Source organism: Physella acuta, unplaced genomic scaffold (assembly GCF_028476545.2).
Source record: "Physella acuta isolate Inbredline_101_S28 unplaced genomic scaffold, ASM2847654v3 ptg000034l, whole genome shotgun sequence".
Taxonomy (NCBI): domain Eukaryota; kingdom Metazoa; phylum Mollusca; class Gastropoda; family Physidae; genus Physella; species Physella acuta.
This window is the reverse complement of record NW_026731554.1, coordinates 137628-164988: the sequence shown is the minus strand read 5'-3', so window position 1 is coordinate 164988 and position 27361 is coordinate 137628. Positions and strand designations below refer to the sequence as shown.

The following is a 27361-nucleotide window of genomic DNA, read 5'->3' as shown; positions in this document are numbered from 1 at the left end:
TGCGAGTATATGTAGGTCTGTGTTAAGATTTTTCACATCTTTCGATATTTCTTCCCAATTCTGTGAAAACGGTAACCCCGACATTTGAGGTTTTTTTTTAAAGCTTGCTCTCCTATCCGCCCCATCTGTCTTGGACAATACGACAAGTCCTGGTTCTTGCAAAAATAGCAATGTCAGCAATGTAAAACCCTGCAGCGGTTTAAACCCCGCTTCAAATGTAAAGCCCATCTTTAATGGATGGATTGGACGAACCATGTAAAGCCCACAATCTCATCTACAAGAGTTTTTTTTTTCTGCTACGAAAAGCCCCCTAGACTCCACCATGATTGTAGCAGAAGTCTGCGCAGATCTGTGTGTTTCCGTAGACAGAATTTCAAAGATTAGCACTCACGGTTTAAAAGAAAAAAATCTGGCTATGTTTATATAAAGTCTTATTGGAATTTTTATGGCCTCTGTTGAAATAATTGAGAGTGTGGTTTGTGTGTGATACTGATAGATGGAGAGAGAGAGGGTATGGTAGGACACTTGTGTGTGTTCATTATTACTGATGTTAAGCTATTTAAATCGATTTTTTCAAGTGAAAGACATCGTAATTCGCAAGTCTAGTGGTGTCTTTATTTTTACATATATTTTTACAAATTTTTTTTTCCGTTTATATTTTACTTTGAAATCCGTCTTCATTGTCGAGTTCAAAGACTAGGTTTTTAGTCATCAGAAAATACAGTCATCCCGCACCGAATACCAGACGATAAACAAGCTCTTGTCTGCTCATCTCGGCTCCACCAACGCCATCATTGTGTAACTACCGTCTGGTCCCGAACTGCTCACACATAAATCGTTTGACCAGCGCTACTTGTGCGTGTGTATGTGTGTATGTGTGTGTGAGAGGGGGGGAGTTTATGTTAGACCATCGAAAACCAAGACTTAGGGATATGGAGAATAGAATTTTTTTTTACCAGCAAGCTGCCTAGTAGTTGCGTAAATAGCCAGCCACTCTCGTCGGCAAATATTGCAGGAGAAAACAAATAGAACTGACCTTAAATAAATGTTATCGTTTTCGATAAGGGTCGCCCGAGCGCTAAACAACAGCGTTAAAAGGGTTAATTCGTAACTCGAGTTGCACGGTTATCGCAGGCCCTGGAGGGTTAATTAAAAAATAATATTTTTCTTTAATAATGGGGAGGAGGGAAAAAATATTTTAAAATTCATTATAGATAACTGCAGTTCATTTGAGTCATTCCCCCTTTGTTTTCACACATCGTATACTGGGGTTTGTTAGCGCGCAGGTTTAATGATTAATTAACTGGTGCACGGGGATATAATTTTATTTTTCTAAGCTCAAATTACGTAACGTGTATACAGCAGCGCGCGTGAACTTGCCCTGGGCTGGATTTAGGCAAGAACATTCTGTATGCGTATGCGCGCTGGTATCTGCATCTAGATATGTACGTGTAGCTATGTTTGTTATGTGGGTAGGTTTGCTTATGTGCATAGGCCAATATCAATATGTGTATTTGCATCTGCTCATATATATGTGTATCCATGTGTATATTATTTGTACATGATTTCCTATGTGTATAGGGCTATATCAGTGTGTATGTATATTTGCACATACATATATATGTGTAAATGTATGTGTATAGGTGTGCTTATGTGTGTAGGCCAATACCAGTGTGTATGTGTATCTGCATCTGCTCATATATATGTGCATCCGTATGTGTATGTTATGTTATCAATGTGTTTGTTTATATTATGCGTATAGATATGCTTAAGTGTATAGGCTTATATCAATGTGTATGTGTATAGGCCTATACCAACATGCCCACGACGTGTACAGTGTAAACATGTAGTTTCACACAGCCTGTAATCTACTAAAAGGTCCCGTCACTCCTTGAAGCAGTGCACTAAAATCTCGTGCCGTCTTTAATTTTCTTGAAAACAGTCCCAAGGTTCTCGCTGTTTTGTCCCCGCCGCCCCATCAAAGACGAGACTGTGTTTGAGTGTCTCTTCGACTGTGTGAGAGTGTCTATGTGTGTGTGAGTGCTCACAAGCTCTGTTTTCCCATTACCCCATTGTCCGCCCCCCTCTCCCCCCCCCCCCCCCCCGCCTGAACGGAGTAGCTCAAAAGAAATCGGAATTGAGTTTTTGCGTAACATGGTGTGAGAACCGTCATCGATTCCCCCGACCGTCGCACACAATGCCCTCAGTACCCGGGTCCCTTACGGTCTCTTTACAGATTTTCTACTCACTCTTTCTCCATTTCACTCTTTTAACTTTATTTAAATTTTTTTTCTTCTCTCCCTTTAAATTCAATTCTCCTGATTTGAAACGCCAAACTGAATTTTAAAGGATGATGGCGGGCGTGCGAGAGGGACGTTTAAAGATCGGTTCCCCTGGCGGTCAAATCGTTCACTTCTGGTGTACCCACCCCAGGGGCGAGTAGGAAACAACACCGTTGTGGGGTGGGGGGAGAAGGGTGGGGATGAGATTGATCAGTTGGGTATTTTATATGAGTTTGATAAGGGCTGGAATTAGTCTTTGTCGGTGGGGGTAGTCCCGAGGGTAGAGTTTTGTGTGCACGAAGGTGATGATGTTTGCGTGTGGAGGTTTATGTGTGTGGTATGTTTGGGTTAGTTTGTACGTGTATGTGTGTGTTGGTGAGTGAGTTACTGTACGTGCATGTAAGGTGAATATACCTGTCTTAGTTGGAGAGCGTTTCTGTACGCAGTTGTGGTTGGATGTATTTATATTTGTGGTGGTGATAGTGACATGACAACGATGTTCACTTACAAATATTTCTATACCCACACTTTCCTGTACTAGCTTTAATCATGCCTGGCTATGTTAGGGGTCTTGGGTTCTGCAAGGGTTCGCGGGTTTCATTTTAGCTAGGGGCTCTCGAGTTCATTGATTTATTTTTTTCTTGAAATATTTTGTTTGTATTTAAATCTACAGATAAGAAGCACATTAAAATTGCTTTTTTGTTACGGTTTTGACAATTAAATACACAATACTAAAAATCCTTATAAACTTTGATGAAAACTACATCGCCGTATTCTAAAGAAAGCTTTGTTGCTGCGTACATGCACATTTTGTTACGCGTCCCACTCGCCAAGAAAAGATAAAAAGCCCATCCCGAATTTAAAATAAAAGAAAACCTGGTTAAATATCCCGCCGTGTAATCCGTACTCATATTTGAAACCCCCACTGATCGCTTTAACACTGCCTCCTATCTTTCTGGGTGTTTGTGTTAATGGCGTTCAACCCCCCCCCCCCCCTTCCCTCCCCTTCCCCGTCACAACGAATTTTTAAAAAAATCTCTCTTGTCTAAGCCAGTTTGTGAATGTAAAAGAAAAATCAAATGTTTATCATTTTATTTCAGATTTCCTTTCACCACCTCACTCCCACCCCACACACAACACAGCCTCCGCCCCTATTATACAGTAAATATCAGTAAAACGTGAATCAGCCATCTTTGTTTTGTTTTTGGGTTTCTCCCTCCCCGCCCTCACGTTCTCCATCCTACCGTTATTTGTGTGTTAGACAAGAATCAACATACCTCATCTTGTTTTGGTGTCACCCCCTCCACCCCCCTCTCACCCAGTTCTCGTGCCTCTAGAAACAACGAATATCTCATTGTGTTTGTGAATGTGGTTCCTCCCCCACCCGCAATAAATAACAGCCATCCCAAAAAACGTATTGCTCAGACCTTGTCTGGGGGTGGACGCCCTAACGTTAGACAAGATAAATTTATTTACTGGCTAACTGACGTACGGGCTTCATTTATATCGTTTGTGTTTTTAATTTACTCTACATTATATATATATATATATATATATATATATATATATATATATATATATATATATATATATATATATATATATATATATATATATATATATATATATATATATATATAACAAACTAAGGAGATTTTTTTAAATTAAAATGTAAACACCTTCCGCCACTCCCAGAATTTGGTATATTTTTAGCAATGCAGTCAGCAAAAATGTAAAAACGAGATACACGTCATACAGTCCGACCACCCACCCACCTGAGCAGCCCCTCCCCCATCCCTGACCAGCTACCCCAATGCTGACTCCCCACCTGACATATATTTACCTACTCACCCTTGTTTCTATTTATAACCTAGGTCCGGCCACCGGACAAAGATTTCACCTATATGAGTCACAACATTTGTCCAGCCTTACTCCCCTTTAGAGTTTGCCTCCCTTGTGTCGAAAACAACGATTTTGTATCTAGCATTTTTTTAATGAATTTTTTTTTTCTTCTTTTACCTGGAATTTTTTTTTTTTACATAAGAGTAACGTGCCTTGCACACACATATCATATCATTCAGTAATCTTAAACTTGAATTATCCCTATCGGTAAATATGTCTGGACTTGTTTCCATAGCCTATCCCTAAACTCTGTGAGTCAAAACATCTGTTTGACTCAAGCATACTGGTAACATCAGCAGAAACAACAACAATAACAAGTAGTCAATGATATCGTGATAGAAATAAACTAGGACCTCTCTACTCCTTCTACACACTGGACTGGCAGGTCTCATGACTCTACAATAGACCGACCCTCTTTTCTGAGGTCTCATGACTCCACATTACAATAGACCAACACTCTATTCATACGACGCATTTATAAAAGGGAGAGTAATCTCACAGTGCATGTTTTATTTATAGACATTGCGCAATACTTGTCTTCCCCCTTCTGGCCTAAACAATGCTAGGAATGCCGGAAACACGTCCTGAATATCTTTTACGTCGGTGACACTTAAATACAATGAAATAGGACGGCGGTGAGATTTAGCAACGTGACACCTTGTTCGCTGTGACGTCAGAACTGTTTTGGTATGTCTGGGTTGTTGATTCACGCCCCCTCCATTTTTTGGCGGTTCTCAAAAGGATCTTAATTAGTGAGTAGACTTTTTTTGGGGTTAATCATTGTGTACCGTCTAAAGCCAGTGTCGGGTTATAATTGATTACATGATCACTCCATCTGTTTTGTTTCACATTAAGGTTAATTGCCCGTGTTGGGGTGTACATTATTTAGGTTAGGGTTTGGGTTTGGACTGTATAAGTTGGTAAGGAACCAACTTAATAGCGCTACTCTAAAGTCTTAATTTTTAAAACTTCTTTAAACGAGTATCATGATGATTGTAACAACATGTATTCTTTGTTGTTGTGGGTTTCATACAGGAACACGAGCAACAGTGGCAACTTGAAATGACAACTTTATTTACACTATGTACAGATAAATCCGTGGTACATCCATATTTGAAGATCAACTGATATAGGTACAAATAATAATCACGACTCCAAGTCATGGAGACATCTTACATTCACTGCCCTCGTTCCAGTCTCAAATCCTAGCACACAACACCCGTTCACCTTTTGCTCTCCCTTTTATTCGGTCCATTCTCTCCCCTTACGTACATGAGCGATCTCACCCAAAAACATGGATAAACACATGAGGATCGCTCAGACAGTCCTTCCGCTAGCCAGGTACTCTTCATTCATGCAATTTCATGTAAAACACAATATAATATAGATACATAAAAATACAGTCTGTGACACGTCCCCCCTTCGAATAAAATTTTGTGTAACAAAATTTATAAATACAATATTAGTAGGGCAGGATCATGTGCCAGACAACAAAAAATTGTGTACAACTCAAAGTAGAGTAAAATATATTCATTTTAGACTAAGCACTTGTAGTCATAAATTTATAGTGCATACAAATACAACAGTATGTAGTGACTATATCAGTGATAATTAAAATATGTCAATATTTTGAACAAAAACTTTAAATGTACAAGCATTATATGTAATATTTAATGCATCAATATACATTCACATAGGAGAAAAAAACATTTCAATTACCCAGTAACTGTAGTATAAAAAAAAACTACATCAGTTGGGATAAATAATATACCAAACTAATCTGGTACATGACCTTATTACCAAAACATAATACATAGTTGAAATTATCAAAGACTTAATTCAACTCATAATTTAAATAACCATATCCTATGTGGTAAAAAAAACAACCTTATCAAGGCATGTTATTACCACGCATGAGTAATATACTTTGTTGTCTCCCCTAGTCGACCCATTTCAGACAAATCTAGGTCACAACACAACCACATTCCTGCCTTCCACAGGTAATGACTAGAACTAGTACACAATTCATCATTGAGACTTCCGTCTTATTGTTATGCGGAGTAAATAGTCTATAACTTTTACTTTATACGTTATTCTCTGTTAATTAATAGTATAGAATAGGTTTAACATAATACAGTTTACATTCTTTAGATATAGTATACAATTTATGTATACTCAAACACATTATTTGATATTTATATATTACAGTTACAGACTGTATAATATTAATAAACTGTCAATTGATAATTTAATCTTAGCATCCTCTATAGCATGAGTAATCGTTCTCGTGCAGTTGACGATGACCTGTATGCCATCTCTCCCTCAAATTGTAGCTTTTAGCTGTGCTACCATAATCATTTCCTAGATTTCGTGTAACTTGTGTTACTTCATTTGTTTTAATATTCTCCTCTGGTTTCTGAACGTCAGTAGTTTTCTTGCTTTGTGTACGTTCGTTTGGTTCATCAATCAATTTAATATAAATATTATGGCATTGCTTTGGCCTCTCATAATATGTGTTGCGTCGGTAACTTCCATTAGTATACCTATTAACACTTTTGTTATTCTGATTTGAAGTTGATCCATTATTTCTTAAATTACAGTATTTCTCACATGACTTTCTGTGTACATAATTGTTTCTTCTCTGATTTGCCAACCTATGCCAACATTGATTTTGGTAATGACCTGTTTTTCCGCAGTAAAAACATCTAGATTTTGGCTTCTTATAAACATGGTGACTGTATTCATAGTTTGCAAAATTTCTTTTTCTTTCATTCTGTGCATTAATGACATTAATGACATTCTTATTAACATGTTGACTGTATTCATAGTTTGCTACATTTCTTTTACTTTCATTCTGTGCATTTTTATTAACATTGTAATTTGTAGATATTGTTTCATCTTTCTTAACTTCCTTATGCTTCTTTATTGATTCTAATTCACACATAAATTTCTGGGTTAATTTCTCCATTTCTTTGTTAAATTTATCCTTGAGTTCTAGTATATCTTCTTTATAGTTTGACTCCAATTTTCGAAGTAAATCTTCAATAGGTACGTTCTCTTCATTGTGGCTTATTAAGTTCACTGATTCATTAATCATCATTAGTTTATCATGATTCCTGCCATTCTCCGATGGACTTATTAAATCATCACTGCCATTCACTGATGGACTTATTTCTTGTTGACTGCCATTCTCTGATGGACTTACGATACAACTTTCAATAATATTCTCGTGTACCTGCGTATCATTTAATAAAGAGTCAATCTTAAGACATTCTAATGTATATGTCACCTTTAAATCATTATTAAGTTCAACCTCTGTTTTTTCCTTGGGTTTCAATTCTTCCTGGACTATGTTACTTAGTTCTTCATTCCAAAGGTTGCCAATATTTATTTCTTCAAGTTCTGCTTTAAATTCTGTCTGTTCACTTTCTAATTTTGGTTCATTTGTGTCTGTTATAGCTTTCATTTCTAATAGTTCTTGTTCATATGCTAGTTCATGTAGGCCTACTTGTTTTTCCATAGTTTCAGCCCTATTATCTGCTCTCTGTTTTCTGTTTCTTTTTTTTCTCTTTCCTTTTGGTTGTACAGTCTCCTCTGCTTTATCTACTACTGAAATGTCTTCTTCTTTATGCATGTCTGTAATAGCTCTTGATCTATTACACACTATTTCTATCACATCATCTAGTTCTCTCAATACATTTCCATGAGCTAGTTTGGGTTGTTCATTTTCTTCGTCCCATGCTTCTAATGCTTTTTCTATGTCTCTGTCAAATCGAGTGTTTGCCCAGGCTATCTGCTTCTTCATCTTCTTAATGCCTTGCGCCCTCGCTAGTGCTAGATATTCTTCAAAACATAACATTTTGATATATTTTCTATTTATGACATAAAATATAAATTCATTAGTTGACAATAGATAAATGTTAATTAATTTACAATACCCTTTCTTGTATTCTGGCTTTGTTCAGTTGATTAGAGACATCTAGTAATCCAAGAAAAGTTCATAGTACATATATAGTACAAAAATAGTTCACTTTGTTGATTCCAAAAAGTTGAAAAAATTCAAAATAGTTCTAGTAGCCTGTTACAGAGTAGAAATTTGTCCAGTTTTAGATAAGACATCTTTAGGAACAGTTTAGGAACAGTTACAAAAATAAACTTGATCTGCTAAATCCAAACAGTAGAAAAAAAACACTAAGACTTGATCGGCTAAATCCAAACAGAAAAAACACACAGGCGATATTTACTCGACATTGGTGAGACAATATCGAAATAAGGTGATAAAAATTATCACGTTGATGACTTGACTTGAACAAAACGTCTGACTTGACTACAGCAACCCTTCTGACTTGAGTGTAGATAGATGACTTTCAAGAACTTGACGTACTTGGTAAACAGTGGAAGACCACAGACTGTAATATCTCCATTTCTGACATATGTAGCACCAATTCTTCAACCACTTGTGACATCATAAGTAACAGTAATACAATGTAGCAACATCACTTTATTGCCTCCACTTCTGACACCATATGTAACAACATGTATTCTTTGTTGTTGTGGGTTTCATACAGGAACACGAGCAACAGTGGCAACTTGAAATGACAACTTTATTTACACTATGTACAGATAAATCCGTGGTACATCCATATTTGAAGATCAACTGATATAGGTACAAATAATAATCACGACTCCAAGTCATGGAGACATCTTACATTCACTGCCCTCGTTCCAGTCTCAAATCCTAGCACACAACACCCGTTCACCTTTTGCTCTCCCTTTTATTCGGTCCATTCTCTCCCCTTACGTACATGAGCGATCTCACCCAAAAACATGGATAAACACATGAGGATCGCTCAGACAGTCCTTCCGCTAGCCAGGTACTCTTCATTCATGCAATTTCATGTAAAACACAATATAATATAGATACATAAAAATACAGTCTGTGACAATGATGATGATCATCATCATCATCATCATGACATTTATCATGATATTCATCATCATCATCATCACCACCACCACTATCACCGCCATCATTATCACTGCCCGTCACCCCTTCAGGGATATGGGCCGCCAACCAAAGATCTCCAGAGTCCTCTGTCCTGTGCTAACTTCTCAACCATCCCGTTTCCATGTGTTTTTGGCCGACTTCTATTCCGTGTTCCAAGAGGGTTTCACCTCAATGCCTGTCTGGTGATGTTGGTTGGTCGTCTGCACTGTGTGTATTCTATCCAACCCCATCTTCTTATCCTTATTTCTTCTTTCAATTCTTAATTTTAAAATTAATTTTGTGTAAACATTTTTCGTTTTTCGTAACTCCCCCCACCCCTCTCCACCCGCACCACACCCGCACACCACCCCCACCACACCACCACCCAAACCACATATTGTCCAGCATAACCTGAGTAAACAACATCGACCAGAAGAGCAAGCCACTATATTTTCACTCTGCCATCTGACTCCATCAGGGAGAAGTCAATACACACTGTAAAACTCCGCCATTACTGGGGTATTTGTAACAACGCTGCTCTCCCCTTCAGCTATAGTTATCTCCCATTACAACCCAATGAAAACAATAAATGCAGTGGAGTTGTTTTTCTTGAATTTTTTTCGTACTTCTATTTTAAGCCTTTTTTTTTTAATTTTTAAATAAAAAAAATATCTGGAAAAATCTGGAATAGTTGTTTGACATTTGCCAGTGAATCCTAAAATAGCGATAGGAGTCGAGGACATGTCGTTATTGATTAGGACAAATTGTCGTCCTATTGGTATTTATGGGGTATGTAATTGACATAAAACAACGTCAAATCAGTGGCGCTGAGACTTGTGGCGACATCAATAAGTGGTTGACATTACTGTGTCGTAAGTCTTGGGAAAAAAAAACTCGCTGGATTTATCTTAACGGTACACGATACACTTTACTTTTATGAGTACGCGAAGACTTATTGTTTTTATATGTATATCAGCTACAGTATATAACCAGTATTACATACACTAATGATGACACTTTTTAAAAGAAAGGTTTAATAGGTGATATTTACTTAGGATCACAACTTTTCTAAAAATACCCAAAACATGCTCATCTCTTTAAAGTTCATTCAGGCTAAAAGAAAACAAATCACCCAACTCCTAGTAATTAAAAGGAACTTTTAATGTCGACAAAAAATAGGTACGTGTTATTTAGCTAATTAATTTTGACGTAAAAAAAAACACCAGGCTCAGCCCACGTGACCATTTACGCAGTAGTTTATTTATATCATAGTTTATGGCCTGACTCTATGCTGGTCACGCAGTTTACAATTATTTTACATTTAGGCTTCTAATAATTATTAATTTTGAAAAAAATGCTTATTTACTTTTTTTAAACTCACCAAACGGTAAACGTTATATATATATATATATATATATATATATATATATATATATATATATATATATATATCATGTGACTTGTGTAACACGTGTTTTTGTTTAGCTCACGCTGATTCTCCACCAGACGTCACACCACACTCCCCGTCCACCAGAAGTCACGGAGCACTACGTGCCTTATGTACTCACCAGTGCACGATCCTTAAAGCATGGACCCGTCCCTGATCACGTGACAATACCCCCTGACACCCCTTTATACCCCCTTCCCCAGCTCATATCACGAGCGTCTTGAAAGCTGAACCAAAAATAATTATAATGAAAGCTATGTCACTTTAACTTCTACTTCAATAACCGTTCCGTACATTTTGTAAACTTTATTTTTTTTTCTACTAAAACTTTTTTTGTTGTTGTTTTCTTTAAAAAAAAACTTTGTTTATTTTTTTTTGTACAAAGTTTTTTTTTTGTTGGATCATTGAACCTCTGTCGTGTCCTTAGTTGAGACGTAATTCGTGTTATTAGCCTCAATCTTGGTTGTTTCCCCTGACGCTGATTGAATTGAGAGTTGCCTCCCTTGTTATTGTTCTCCCCTCCACCCCCACCCCACCCCCTTTTACTAGCTTTTAACCCATTGACTACGCGAGATTTATGTATTTTGTTTTATCATCAAAACTTTCGAACATGAGGGTAATAATACTGTTAGTAATCTACTCTGTCATTCATTATTGATATTTAAAACACATTTTAATTACAAGATATAGTCTAAGAGCTCTAAGGTTTTACTACAGTAAAGTACTCAGTGGAAGCAACTATTCTAAAATATCTCTATTTTTTAAACTCTTTTCTTCCTCCTACCATTATGCGAGCATCACAATCCCCTCACAATTACACTTCGCATATCAATCCCTCACAATTATATGTATCGCATATCACTTCCTTTACTGCTTATCCATTATTATCACATTCTCCCCTCCCCTATTTCACCCCCCCCCCCCCCCACCTCGACACCCCTTTAAAAATTTTGATGTATCGAGGCGTTGATTCGATTCCTAAGATTTTGTCTCGAAGAGACGGAGTCAATGAAACGAATAAAGGGCGGCCACTCCATCGATGGTTGGCCTGCATTAACACAGCAGCATTAACCGCTTGCTTGGGGACCCAATGGCCAGAAACCCGGGGGAGGTGAAAGAGAACTTTTTTTTCTTGCGGCGTTTGAGGAAGCAATTTGCCAGAGTGCGCAATGATAAATAAAAGACAGCCCGGGCCGCTGACGTCATACCTATGTCTGGTTGCTTAGGACTGATTCAGTTTTAAATATAAAAGTTGATTTATTTTTAGCGCGGGGGGTAAGGAAGTGGAAATAGATGGAGGGTAGGGGGGGGGGGGGATGTAGAATGTGACGAAAATAGAATTTTAAAAAAAGCTGTTTCGAAGTTGTTGTTTTTCTGCCGGTTATGGTAGAAATGTTTATATATATATTATAGATCTTGGCATGGTTATGATCAGGGTTAAGGTTGGATCAGTTTTTGGGGAATCGATTCTGGTGAAAATAAAAGAGATGCTTATACTTATAACTGTTATTTTGTTTAGTATGTTTGGCTTATTTTCTTTTGGGCCGACAAATTAGCCCCCCCCCCCCTGCAATATTCTCATACAACTGGTATAGTGAAGCTCCTCACCACTGACTCTCCCCCATTACCCACACCTTTGATACTCATATCATGTCTTCCACACGGCTGACTTTAATTGTGTGCTTTTTTCCGATACAATTTTTCCATTGTGACTTTTTTTCTGTGACTTTTTTTCCTAGCAAAAACTGACTTTTTTTTCCTTATTTTTTTCCTGTGACTTTTTTCCCGTTCACCCCCACCACATACACTTCAGATATTCAACTCATGTCTTCCACACCATTATTGTTTAGATATCCCCCCTACAACACTCTTCTGATTCTCTCTCCCCACCCCCCTACCTATACTTCTGCCTAAATGTCTGACCTCCATCCCCATCCCTCAGATGTAAACACCAACTTTCACACACAAAAAGCCTACCTAAACTTATCCCCGTGTACGATAGTGTAGAAGAACTGTAGTTTTAAGTTATATGATGTGATTTTAATTTGTAAATCATTTTTGTCTTTCGAACAAACAAGTTTGAAACTTCTCTAAAAATAGAAACAAAACGAGTCCTCCATTTCTATCAGAAGGGGAGGTAACCACGCGACGGCGCTGTTTTCCGAAACACGAAATGTGAAATTTAAGAAAGCGATGGATCGGAGCCAACTTTCTTTCCCTCTCTCCGTCTCACTCTCCCTCTCACCCCCCCCCCCCCCCCCTACTGCCGGTGTTCGTGCCACTAATACATTAGTCAATGTAAATTGCTGGTTGAGTTTTGTGTTGGCCTTGTTTAGTGCTAGACGGTCATTCATTGTTTTGTGGTGGAGGGGGCCATTGGTGTTTAGGTGGTGGATGGGCAATCCATCTTTTGGTGGTGGATGTGCCATCCATAGTTTGTGGTGGCTGGGACATCCATTGTTTGGTGGTGGATGGATCATCCATTTTTTGCTAGTGGAAAGAACCAACCATTACTTACTGGAAAAGAGCTATCTTTCTGATCAAGGCCATGCTTTCTCCGCGATGAATTTAATTGATATAAAGTTATAGATCGTGTTGCAATCAAGCTCTCTCTGTATTAAGTATACCACTAGGTCTACCACCTACATTAGTCCAGATAACCAATCGGAAGACAGGATGTCTTGAATGAAACCAAAACTTTGTGACTGTCATTTGTACATTCTAATCTGTAAAATAATTGTTACGGGCTGAGAACACTAAAAAAAAAAGATAAAATATTCTTTCAGGTTTTATGTGGTAAACTTTTTTTACCCCTCAAACAGGTGAACGTTATAAAATAAGAGGGTTTTAAAGACTCACTGTGGCTTTTGTACAAAATTAAAGGTTTGCTGTAGTCTTGTGCTTTAAAGGAAAAAAACAACTAAATTGGCCGATGAAAAGAAACAGTCGACGAAGGCTTTTGTCAGTTGTTTTGATATTTCTTGCTTGTAATTTGAACATGTTTGTCGTAGTTGTCAAGCCGGTGTGTTTTCATTTCGCGCGGTGATAGATTTTTACTCAAACAGGAAACGGAAGTGGTTTTTTTTATGGCCACGCCCCGTTTTTAGTGGGTGCTGTCCTCATTACTGGTTGATGTTGCCGTGGTACGACGGGTCAAGACTAGATGGCGTCACGTTAGGAGAAGTAGAAGGACGCTTTCCTCATGGAAAAAGAAAGGGAAGACCAAGAGAGATGTGGAGGCGCACGGCCAGGAAGCAGCTGGCAGAGGTAGGACTGTCATGGGGGACTGCCAGGAAAATTGCCGGCGACCGACAAAAAGTGGAGGGAGATTTCTGTTGCGGCCCCATGTGTCGTGGGCACAAAAAAAAAAAAAAGAAAAGTTGATGACGAGGGGATGTTTTATTCTGTCGGAGACCGATGACCGAAACGTTTATTTTTAACTTTGTTCTTAATGTATTTCTTCTCTGGCAATAACAGAGTTTAATGACCTGCGTGGCATCTGGATCCCCCGTCGCTTTGAAGAATTAACATGCACATTTATTTACCCCAGGTGCCGTAACCCCTCCCCCCCCCCTGCCATGATAATCGTGACTCAAACACGTCTGCCGGGGGGCGACATAGACGTCTGCTACATGCCCAGTTGGAATGTGAGACACGAGGGAGCAGTTTTGATCCCATGCCAACTGGAGAAATGGAAGAAAAAAAAATAAACATCTCGACGATGCACCCATGTACTGTCTTCCCGTCTTTCGTTCAAGTTTGGAAGTGGCCGATCCTTTCAGAGTGTGTAATTCGTTGTTATGTTTTTATTGGGCCAGTCGAAATTAGTTTCTCAAGCGGGTGTAACGCCCATGCAAATAACGCACCCTGTCTTAATGAGCCCTTGTAAATACTATATCCGCCTACTTCAGGCGCCTTCATGTCATATAATGGTTGCCCTCATGTAACGGTCGCCCTCATGTAATTTTCGCCCCCATGTAATGGTTGCAACCCCCCTTCCCATGTAATGGGCGCCCGAAGTGTTTACAAAACCCATGTAAAAAATGCTTAATCTTCTGAGGACGTGAATAGAAATGGCATACCTTGGTAACTGTACGCCCACCCCTGTTTATCTAGACGCCCATGTAAATGACGCCTCAGCTTCTAGTGACGCCCCACATTTTAATAACACCCCACCTTTTGAATGACAGCCCACCTTGTAATGACGCCCCACATTCCAATGACGCCCATATAGATGACGCCCCATCTTCCAATGACGCCCCTCTAAATGACGCCCCACCTTCCAATGACGCCCCTGTAAATGTCGCCCCAGCTTGCACGGCCGCCCATGTAAATGCCACGAGTGTTAAATAAAGCTCGTATTTTGCTGAGTCAACTGTCTCGCACATTGTCGCGCCAGACTCGTGTTTACATTGCGAGCGACTCGACTTGCTCTCGGTTTATCTTCCAGTCCGTGAAAGCGAGACTTAAGACAAACACGCCTCGTAAATAACTCCCAGATCTGCCGAGGTGAGTACCTCGCCAGGTATGTCTTTGAGATCATGCGTAGGTGACCTTGACTAGCATGCACGCCCTTGACTAAGATCGGTCCTGAGACAGAGGTTAAATAATTTCGTAATTAAAAAAAAAAAAGAACCTTTATAACCGTAATGAACCTATTAATATAAAAACGTAGATAGACTCATGTGACTGATTGTGAATGCACCCTTGTCTAAGGCAGTGGATAGACCCCTATAGCAGACTGTCAATTGACCCCCCGTGTCCGTGGATGGACCCCTGTGTCTGAATGTAGATAGACCCCTGCATCTGATTGTGGTTAGACCTCTGTGTCAGATTGTGGATGGACCCCTGTGTCTGGCAATGAATGGACCCCTGTGTCTGATTGTAGATTGACCCCTGTGTCTGATTGTGGTTAGACCAACGTGTCAGATTGTAAATGGACCCCTGTGTTTGATTGTAGATTGACCCCTGTGTCTGACTGAATTGATCCCTATTTCTGACAATAAACAGACCACTGTATCAGAATGTGAATGGACCCCTGTGTCTCCCTCCTATCAACACACCAATCACCTTTTATCACGTATCAATAGCCTATCAATTTCACATCCGTACCAAGCCCCCTTTACACCGACCGTAATACACAATTATAATGTCATCAATGATTCGCTCCTGACTCATACACTGTATTCACTTTTAGATCAGCGGTTCTCAATAATATTTCAAACACACATTTCTTTAGTAATAGCGTGGCTATACATTTTACATTTAACTCTAATAATTCAAACCTAATTAATCAATTAATTATTACGTAATAAATTATGTCAATTAATTACTTTCAAGTAGGCCTACTCTCATTATGTGGATGACTAATTGCTACTAGAATCTGATTCACACGCGATGACGTAACACCAAGATAACGCATACACCATTCGCTTTCGTGTACAGTGTTGTGGCATGGATTAATGTACTCCGTGAACTGGATTATTCCATGGATTTATTGGATATTGAAAGTCAATCCATAAAACTTATAATAATGATGTCCGCTCTAGTGAACTCGATTCCTGCTGTTGGTGTGATTAATGTTCGTATGAGATAATTGAAGTAAACTTTACGTATGTTAATGTTAGATGTGTTTATGTCTAGTTGCGCTATCTACTGTGATGTGCACACCAGGCTAATGTACAGTGACAAACGTGTTGCCGAGTGTTTTTGTCTGTATAAAGTTAATAATGTAACTGTACCTCTTTATATTTGGTATGGCCTAAATGTAGGAAAGTACATCTTTATGTTAGGTATAGCCTAAATATATGAAAGTACATCTTTTATTATATTAGGCAAAGCCTAGCTGTTAGATAATACATCTGTATATTAGGTATAGCCTAAATATATGACGGCACATCTTTATATTTGGTAAAGTCTAGCCTTAAGAAATTAGGTATAGCCTAAATATATGACGGAACATATTAAAATATCGATGGCCCATTGTAGTTAATATTGCTGGTATAACTCAGACGATGACATACAAGAAGACAAAGAAAATTTATAAATCTCAGGGAGCAAAAGTAACGTTTCTGCATCAGGTCTTCGCTGAAACAAATACCATAAAATATTGTATTGTGGTTTGTGCCAGAAAAAAACACCATTATTAAACGTAATTGGTTGTGTTATGTTTCCACTGCGCCCCACTGAATACCTCTGCACTGTTATTATTCCAATATTTAACTTTCTTTTTGCCCTTTTGTTTTTCTGTTCGGTTAATAGCCGTAATTAGAATTTCCGGAAATTTGAACAACAAAGAAATGTCTGAAAGAATTTCGTGTTAATTAATAATTGTCGGCATTAACAACACGCGCGAACAATTGTGTGTCTGTGTCACCCTGACATTGATGGAACAAGAAACAAATGGATGAGTGCGTGTATATTGAGTGTAGAGACTCACGCGTGTGGAGTGGGGGAATGTGGGTGCATTAATATTTGTGGGGTGGGGGGTCTGGTTGGTCGATTTATATTGTGTAGAGTGCTAATTTATTAATTTATATTGTTGTTGGGGTGGGGGAGGAGGTTGGGGGGGGGTATGCTGGTTTGTCTATTGGTATAGTTAGCTGGGGGTACTAGTCGATCCATTATCCCTTTTGTATCCAGGTTTGGGGGTGGGGCTAGTTGTGGCATGGGTTTATATTAGGTGAGGAGGTGGAAAAGGAGCCGTTCATAACTGATGGTGGAGCTTAAGACACCTCTCGACGTAGGTGGGTTGAGGAATTGTACTCCATGGTGTGTGTGTGAATCTGTGGGGTGAGGGAGGAGACTGCTCATTTTACCTTCACAATCCACAACCTGTTCTAGTACATTCTGTATCCACTACCCACAAACTCTGCATTCTATATCCACTACCCACAAACTCTGCATTGTATATCCACTATCCATATTCTCTCTAGTACACTTTCATATGTCTTGCTCACGTTTAGATGTTTTGTAGTATTCGATTATATTTTTTAGTTTACAAACAGTACAAGTAGTCGCACGCAAACATGTATTCGATTCAGCTACTTCCGTGACCGTAAAATCAATGTGAATACGTCAGCGCTTTATAAAAAAAAAACAATGCCAAGCATCTCCGCTTTACGTCGCGTGCGTTAGTGACGTAATGACTAGCACGTGAGTTTTTTTAATGCCACTCACTCAACTGCCGCGGTGAGTGAATGATGGGGCGTAGATAGGGTTTTCAAATCATTTATTTATCTAGACTATGAGCACAGATTTAGAACTTCCATGACGCTATATTATCACCTCATTCTTTAAATTTACCTGATGTTTAAATAGTTTTTTTTTCTTTTTGTGTTTTCAGTTGCAGTGACATGGTGTGTTGGGATTAACAAAATATACACATTTATTTACAAGGTAAGTTTTGTTACCCTCTTATTATTATATGCACAAGCAGTGCTATTTTTGTTATACGGAGACTCGGCGTGATTTCACGCAATGCTCAACACTAGAGGTGGCTGGAAGATGGGTGGAGTGGGGGGGGGGGGGGGGGGTAGAGACCTTTTTAAATGTTACACAAACGGTAAATTCAAATAAATCTTTGGGTGTAAAGATATACAAATTGTTGCTGTTTATCCGTAACCTTATAGAAACCATGATGATGAAAATATCACGAGTTTGTGTTAACAAACACTGGAAAGCGCAAGGGTCACTTGAAAGCACTGCTTGTACATACACACAACTGTATGTATATATATATATATATATATATATATATATATATATATATATATATATATATATATATATATATATATATATATATATATAAATATAAATATATATATATATATATATATATATATATATATATAACCCAAACTTACAGACACACAATGACACTTGGGTATCAGCTATTAGCAGAATTGATTGGGTTCCAATTACCATGGGTGTGATTATATAAAGGCAGGTTTGAATTATAGATGACAGCGAATTGCGGGGAAAACTCCTATTTTACCCGAATCTTCTCGAGGGCTGAGGGCATCGTTTTGATTTGCGCGTGCATTACTCACTCGATTGTTTGCCTGAGTCACGAGGACGACCGAGGGTCCAGACACGCAACGGCCATCCTCAGACAGTTTAATGCGGTCAGCACGTAAGGTTGTGGCCGCGACCTCTGACCTTGGGTGACCTTGATAGCAAAACGTGCCACTTCGGTGTGTATATGATGTGTATATGATGTTTTTATTGTTGAGATACTTTTGTGTTTGTATGCAGATGTAGCTGTGTTTGTGTAGATCGTGTTGTGTTTGTATATGGAATGTGTATGTGTGTCTCTCAATGTTGCTGTGTTTGTGTGTAGCTGTTGCTGTTGCTGTATTTGCGTGTAGCTGTTGCTGTGTTTGCGTGTAGATGTTGTTGTGTTTGCGTGTAGATGTTGTTGTGTTTGCGTGTAGATGTTGTGTTTGCGTGTAGATGTTGTGTTTGCGTGTAGATGTTGTTGTGTTTGCGTGTAGCTGTTGCTGTGTTTGCGTGTAGATGTTGTTGTGTTTGTGTGTAGATGTTGTTGTGTTTGCGTGTAGCTGTTGCTGTTGCTGTGTTTGCGTGAAGATGTTGTTGTGTTTGCGTGTAGATGTTGTTGTGTTTGCGTGTAGCTGTTGCTGTGTTTGCGTGTAGCTGTTGCTGTGCTTGCTTGTAGAAGTTTTCTTTGTTTGCGTGTAGATGTTGTTTTGTTTGCGTGTAGATGTTGTTGTGTTTGCGTGTAGATGTTGTGTTTGCGTGTAGATGTTGTGTTTGCGTGTAGATGTTGTTGTGTTTGCGTGTTGCTGTTGCTGTGTTTGCGTGTAGATGTTGTTGTGTTTGCGTGTAGATGTTGTTGTGTTTGCGTGTAGCTGTTGCTGTTGCTGTGTTTGCGTGTAGCTGTTGCTGTTGCTGTGTTTGCGTGTAGATGTTGTTGTGTTTGCGTGTAGATGTTGTTGTGTTTGCGTGTAGCTGTTGCTGTGTTTGCGTGTAGCTGTTGCTGTGCTTGCTTGTAGAAGTTGCTTTGTTTGCGTGTAGATGTTGTTGTGTTTGCGTGTAGATGTTGTTGTGTTTGCGTGTAGCTGTTGCTGTGTTTGCGTGTAGATGTTGCTTTGTTTGCGTGTATATGTTGCTGTGTTTGCGTGTAGATGTTGTGTTTGCGTGTAGCTGTTGTTGTGTTTGCGTGTATATGTTGCTGTGTTTGCGTGTAGATGTTGTGTTTGCGTGTAGCTGTTGTTGTGTTTGCGTGTAGCTGTTGCTGTGTTTGCGTGTATATGTTGTGTTTGCGTGTAGATGTTGTGTTTGTGTGTAGATGTTGCCGTGTTTGTGTGTAGATGTAGCCGTGTTTGTGTGTAGATGTTGCCGTGTTTGCGTGTAGCTGTTGTTGTGTTTGTGTGTAGATGTAGCCGTGTTTGTGTGTAGATGTTGCCGTGTTTGCGTGTAGCTGTTGTTGTGTTTGTGTGTAGATGTAGCCGTGTTTGTGTGTAGATGTAGCCGTGTTTGCGGGTAGATGTAGCCGTGTTTGCGTGTAGCTGTTGTTGTGTTTGTGTGTAGATGTAGCCGTGTTTGTGTGTAGATGTAGCCGTGTTTGTGTGTAGATGTAGCCGTGTTTGTGTGTAGATGTTGCCGTGTTTGTGTGTAGATGTAGCCGTGTTTGTGTGTAGATGTTGCCGTGTTTGTGTGTAGCTGTAGCCATGTTTGCGTGTAGATGTTGTTGTGTTTGCGTGTAGATGTTGCCGTGTTTGTGTGTAGATGTTGCCGTGTTTGTGTGTAGATGTTGCCGTGTTTGTGTGTAGATGTTGCCGTGTTTGTGTGTAAATGTTGTAGACTAGTTTGTGCAGCCAGTGCTGTGTTTACCGACGTTGACAGTGAACTGAACACACTGTTTCCTAATGCCCTGGTCTAGACTAGGCCCTGGTTAATTGATGAGCTGGGCTCGACGCTACCCTATTTTTTGTAAACATTAACTGAGTTCAACCATTTGTGTGCTCGAACTTTGTCTAGCTAACCTTTATAATCTGTGACTCTTTGCTCACACAAATAATGCTCTCTTGGATAAAAGTTTTTAAAAAAATATTGCTCTCTTGGATACAAGTTTAAAAAAAAGACAAATAAAACATGATTTGGTGTATAAAATCTAGATTGGCGTTTATATGGTTGTGGGACAAAAGGCCGACATTCTAAATGCAGACAGGGACAAAGGCCCTTTGTTGTCTATTTTGTCTACGTTGGCCTTTAATTCAGATCCTTGTTTCTCTCTCTCTATCTGTATATATATATATATATATATATATATATATATATATATATATATATATATATATATATATATATATATATATATATATATATATAGTTCCAACCATAATATAACGTCAGTAATTGTTTTTTTTTTACAATCATTTAATATACACATAACACACTTATAGTACTCGTCTACTTTTTGTTTTGTTAGGCTTACCTTACAGCATGTTTAGCTTAAGGGTTATAATTAGTTTCCGTGGCGATATCGTTCGATATGATTAAGACCCGGTTTGATTAATTAATTAGATTATAACGTTTTTAAAATAATCAATATTATTTTTATACTTCAAGCTCCTAAACAAATTTATTTTCCAATTTAAAAAAATAAAAATATAATAGGCCTAATAATAAAGCATCCTTTAAATTGAATAAAACTATTCCAAAATTATTTTAAAAGAAAAAGAAAGCACTTAACAAAAAAAGCCTCAAAGAAAAAAACAACAACATGCAATGTAATAATTGTGGCGTATGTTAGCTATAATAAAGCTTCGGGTTTAATTTTTCTGATGTTCGATTGCAATCTGTTGCCATGCCCGGACGCGGTGGTGATTAAATGGCTGTAAAACGTGAACCCGACACCAGGGCCGCCGATGAGACGGAACCCAATGGTCCCTTTGTTTGGCGGCGGGGTCAGCGGTGTCTGGGCCGGTAAATCACAACCGTCCGTCACGTCACAACACCAGGTTGTGTCATTGTTGTGTAATTAGGTCAAGGCTACACGGTCATATTTAACCTTTTTTTTTAAAAAGAAAAAAAAAATTAGACCTCTCCTGACACTTAGTGTTTTATGATCTGTCTCTGGTTACCATAGTAACGCCGGGTGACCAGCACTATCTGATGGCCGGTTCTATTGTCTAGGCAGACGTTGACTAATGCTTTAACCCTGCACCAGACGCAGTCATGGTTCTGTAAGGGTTAAAATAAAAAAAATGGTACTGCTCACGACTAAAGTTTTAGAGTGTTTACATTATTACACGATCGCTAAGCGGATCTTGATTTTTCGCTTGATAAAATGTGTGTAGATTTTAATCAGGTGTTTTACTTTAAGTAAAGTTCTGTGTAGGGTGTTAGCTTTTGTTTTGCTTTAGGCTTACATGGTAGCATTACAACTTTTGTTGCGCTAGTTTTTACATAACACTTGTTTTTTATGTAGTGTGTTAACATTTCTTTATTTTTTGTTGTAGGGTGTTCGCAATTCTTTATGTTTTGCTGTACTGTATTCAGTTTACACTTTGTTTTGTGAAAGGTGTTTACATTATACACTAACTTGTCGCAACAAACAGTTCTAATTTTATATTCTAAATATGTAACTTTCGACGCTTCTTTTAGTTTTTTAATCCCACTAATTATGATATCACACTTTCGCTAGCTTCAAAATTCAAACGAAAATACGATTCATTTAGTTTTTAATCCCACCTTTTTTTATAATTCACGTTCACTAACTTCAAGATGCAAACCAACACTCCGCACCTGCTGATGGTAAAATCTACAAAATCTACCTTAGTACACTAAGACTTAGTATCATTTCTCTCACAAGACTGAGGCAACTATCGGGCCATATTCCAACGAAAGAGGTAAAAAAAATGAAGGAAAAATCAATTTATCACTAATTGATCGAACTTTTATTAGCAGTACAGATTTTTTTTCTTCTGTAAACCGCCAATATTTACCTGTAAAGTGTGTTATCACCGAAGCTCGATTTTAGCGCGAACATGGAGGTAAATCCGTGTGAAGTCTCACTTTTTATCAACAGCTCGCGTGAAGTCACACTTTTTATCATCAGGCTGTTCCTTCCTTATGCCCACCGGCGCTCGTTTTATCAACCACTTCAGGTTTATTTTTAGCGTGTGTGGGGTTTTTATCGAACTGCAATCGGGTGACTGAAAATAGATGTGGGGTTGGCGTGACTCGCCTCATCTTCGGGAGAAATGTTGCGTCAATTTCGCTTTGGGTTCTCGTCGACTGCGATTTCGCTCAAGTTTTTGTTGAGGGAAATTTTATTAGGCTGCCCTCACCCGCCTCTCTGTCAATTATTATGAAAAGTGTTGAGTAGAATTTTTATTTCTCCAATAATTTAACCTTTATTAGATGTTCTAATTTAGTTTGTTTTTCTTTTATCCTGAAGCTGAGGCAAAATAGTTTTTGCCAAGCTGTTGAAAATTTAATGAGCTTTCTATCACCAGAAACGTCAAACTTTTAATATTTTTTTTTCAACATTGAGCTACTTCCGTTATATCACGTGATCAGTGTAGTGTGGGCTCTTATGTTGTTGTTGATTGTTTTGGTAATGCTGCTCTGGTATCTCAGTTTGGCCGTAGTGCCGGCTCTTGTTCTAATGCCAGTTGAAATATCTGAATAGCGGTAGTGCCGGTTATTATAGAAGTGCCGGTTAACATGGTAGTTCCTTCTCTTATGATAGTGCTGATTGTTTTTAAAGTGCCGACTCTATGTCTTTATTTGGCTAAATTGCATTCGTATTGATAAATCAGCAGTTCTTATTCTTTTCAGGGGTACTAAACCCCACCAGTTTCATATGCGCATTCACCGAACCCTTCTTAATATATCTATCGTCCGCACTGGTATAATCTGATCGCGAAATGTATGAGTCGGGTGTATGTCTTGACCTTCTCCAAATCCATGAGACTGACTCACCGAACCCCCGGGGTTCAATCGAACCCAGGTTCGGAACCACTATTACTCTGGTGTATTATATTGCTTCAGTAAGACGACTGTTAGTAAAGTCGTTTGTTAAGTCTGAATTTTAATTACAATCAATTCACTATCACCATATCACAGTTTATTCTATTGAAATAACTAAACAAATAAGTTCGCCTTAAAAAAAAACAACAAAAAAAAACTAATTTATCGCTACTTGTCATTTGTTGTTAAACTGAAGTTTCATCAAGACTTATTCCATTATCTGTTACAATACTGTTATTCCCCTTCATCACTGTCTATCCTAAAGCAAGTTTTTTTTCTTCTTTTCTCTTAACGAATGTAATCGAGCTCATCATTGATCGCCTCCCCTTAAACAAAAGTTGTTCCCCTTTTGTTTTCTTCTCTCCCTGCATAGCATCCTCTGTTATCTCATTCAATTTACATTTTTTTTGTTTTGTTCAAATCCCCGACAAGACACAGCAGATGTGCTTAGGTGACACACGGTGCCCAGATTTTATACAATTTGTAGCTGTCGTGTTGGGCATTTGTTTTACTGTGAGTGTAGAATTTAAAGGGGTAATCTTCAAGTGTTTGTAATTGTAGTTGTTTAAAGGGTTAATGTAGTGGTTTAAACTGTGGGTGTAGGCTTTAATGGGTTAATCTTCAAGTGTTTATCACTGTAGGTGTTTAAAGGGTTAATCTTTAAGGGTTTGTAATTGTAGTTGATTAAAGGGTTAATGTAGTGGTTTAAACTTTGTGTGTAATATTTAAAGGGTTAATCTTTAAATGTTTATAACTGTAGGTGTTTGATAGTTTAAACTGCATGGGATGAAGGGGTCAAACTAGTTATTTAAACTTAAGGTGTAATATTTAAAAGGTTAAGCTTTAAGTGTTTATAACTTTAGGAGTTTAAAGGGTTATACTGTAGGTGTTTAAAGGGTTAAACTGTAGCTGTTTAAATGGTTAAACTGTAGGTGTTTAAATGGTTAAACTGTAGGTGCACAATCTGGAGAAGTAGATGTAAGTATTACAGGGTTTATTTCGGTATGTTGGATAGGCCTCCTTGTTTAAACTAGCAGTCAATCGGAATGTTATGGATATCAACGATTTTCGTGGTTAATCTCCTTCCCCCTGCATCGTAATCCTTCACAACATAAACAGTATTAGGTAGTCACCACACAAAGTATCGCCCTGGGTTTACACGCAGCGGTTTATCAAATACGAGCGTCGATAGCACCGAAATATCGATATTAGCGAAAATCGATACCACCAAAGTATCGATATCACCCGAGTATCGAAATGGCCAACAAAGTCAGCGGGATTCTGAAACGGATATTGGCCGCTGGCACCATCACAAACGGGAGAGAAGTGTGTACAGTAACTCAGAGTTCTCTTTTCCTTTCAGATAACTTTTCCCTAGTGTTTTGTTTTTATTGTACTCAATTTGTGGACTTATCCCATCCCCATACATTGCCGTTTCTGGGGAGAAAATAAAATCATTTTCCTTACTGACTATTCATTCCGGAATGAACAATTTTTACTATTGGCTGCTAAACTAAAATATCATGTATTGTTGGGTCAGTCTGCCAAGTTTCCCTGTTCAAATATTGATTATCTTTTGTTTCCCTTTAAAAAAAAAAGCCCTCACTACAATCCTGAAATAATTCGTCTTTGGCAGTCAAATCTCGCATAGGAAAAAATGGGGGGGGGGGGGGGGGGGGGGGAGGGTAGTTTCCAGGAATTCCGATCTTATTCCCTCATGCATATTCATTAGTATGTTTTTGCTTGCCTCAGCTATTTTTTTTTATTCCTCATTTACAGTTTCTCACAAATGCGCCCGTCCCCTCACCCCACTCACCTCCTCCAATTTATTTCCTATCCACCCCTCCCCACCCCTTAAATCTCAGTTCTAACAAGTTTTCTACATACATAGTTGCATTTAATAAAAGGCACAATCCATTTTCCTGGAAGGAGGAGGAAAAAAACAACATTCTAATTAAATTCTATGAAAAGAAATGTCAAGAGTCATTGTTAAGAAATCCCCCCCCCTACATAACCCCCACCCTCCCCCCATATTCTTGTATGGATGGATCTGGAATGATCACTAAGCTTAATTAAATCCTCACCGGACATTCAAGTATGGCTGCTTATTAGTTTCATTTTCTATACCGAAACGAGACAATTTTTCTCCAATTTTCTTGTAGAACATCTAAAAAAAATAATTCCATTTCCATGTATGCATACCGCTATTTATGAACTCCCATCCTCAAATTCGTTATCTCTATAATTATATTTTCGTGTTTTTTTTAAGTTAAAATCTCAATCTATTTGCTTTGAAAGAACCCTCTACCTGTTATGTATCTAGAACAACATATTCTCTCTTAATCTTTCACTAATCAAGTTTCAAACTGTCTGTGTTCTGTATTTTATATATATACTTCTTATTTTTTAGTTTGTGAACTTCATTTTAGTTTGTGTTTCAAGCGAACAACGTTTCACAAGAACGAATATACGGTCGAAATGACCTTCAATACTTCAACCACCGTTAAACTAGATAAACTCGTAGAAATTCATCTATGAGCCAGCTGTCATTCAATAACCTTATCATTCATTTGACCGCAAATAACGTCACATGTATAGAGTTCAGCTGACTCAAAACGATTATCGATGACCCTTAATTCACCCATTTGTAACCCGACATCGTACAACTAACAATAAACAACCAAAAAAAAAACAACAATTGAGATCCAACAACCGCATCAACTTACGCCCCCTCCCCTTTACACACACACACAAATCCCTCCCCGCCCCTAGCTCGTCCTGACTCTGACATGCGCACTCGAAGGCCAGAGAATGTCATCATCCCATTGAGCGCTTTTGACGCGCGGCATCCCGCGGTGAAACTCGCTCCGTCTAATTGTCATTTCTGTCCATCTGCCTATTAACCTGCTATTTTTTATTTAATTATTCAGAGGTTATCCGACAGACAGTCGACAAATATGCGAGAAGTCTTCTTTAGCCCGTCTTTAGCACACATCATTATTTCCTCATGCGATATTTAGCGCAAATTACCAGTTTTTTTTTAAATCCATATTTAGCCCACACAACCACCATTTTCAGCTAATCTTTAACACACATTACGTCATTTACAAATACGATATTTACCACACATAACCAGTCTTTATTAATCAATCCATCTTTAGCCCATATTTTCACAATTTACAGCCCATTTTAAGCACAAATTTTCACTAGTTTCAACACATCTTAAGCACACAGAACCACAAATTCTCTAGGCCGTCTGAAACCCCACTTTACTGACCAACTTTGATCCCAGATTTATCAAACAACAGTTGTACTAAACACAATAAAACATCACCACCGCATAAATAAAGTGACACGCCGTACACCAGTCCTCACGACACATTTGAGATGTCCCCTGTGCCCTACCTCCCCTAGCCCCAAGGTTATCACCCTTTTACACCTGGCAAACTCTAACTTGAACGAATTCTCGTACCATCTCGCACCATCTTGCACCATCTTACAGCAGCTTCTGCGATTCTTGGAGTTAAGCCAAACACATGAACAGTACTCTTCTGCTCTCTGTACTGCCCGCATATAGATTTGTATCATTACCATTCGCATATATACTTGATTTTAAAAACAAAGATGTAACAAACATTTCATGTATGCAGGAACGATACTTTAAGCATTACTAATGTTATTTATCATAACAACGGTGGCACGAGCATAATTATTATGTTCCTCCTGATTATTAAAGCA

At 38.4% G+C, this 27361-nt stretch overlaps 1 protein-coding gene across 2 annotated transcripts in view; it reads left to right on the top strand.

Moving 5' to 3' along the window:
- The window catches only part of LOC131942272 (plexin-A2), a 174676-nt gene that overhangs the window by 31689 nt on the left and 115626 nt on the right, over window positions 1-27361 (top strand). For both annotated transcript variants that reach the window (XM_059302046.1, XM_059302054.1), the window contains exon 2: window positions 17964-18016. The gene's annotated coding sequence lies outside the window, so the exon portion shown is untranslated. The remainder of the gene's footprint in view (window positions 1-17963; window positions 18017-27361) is intronic.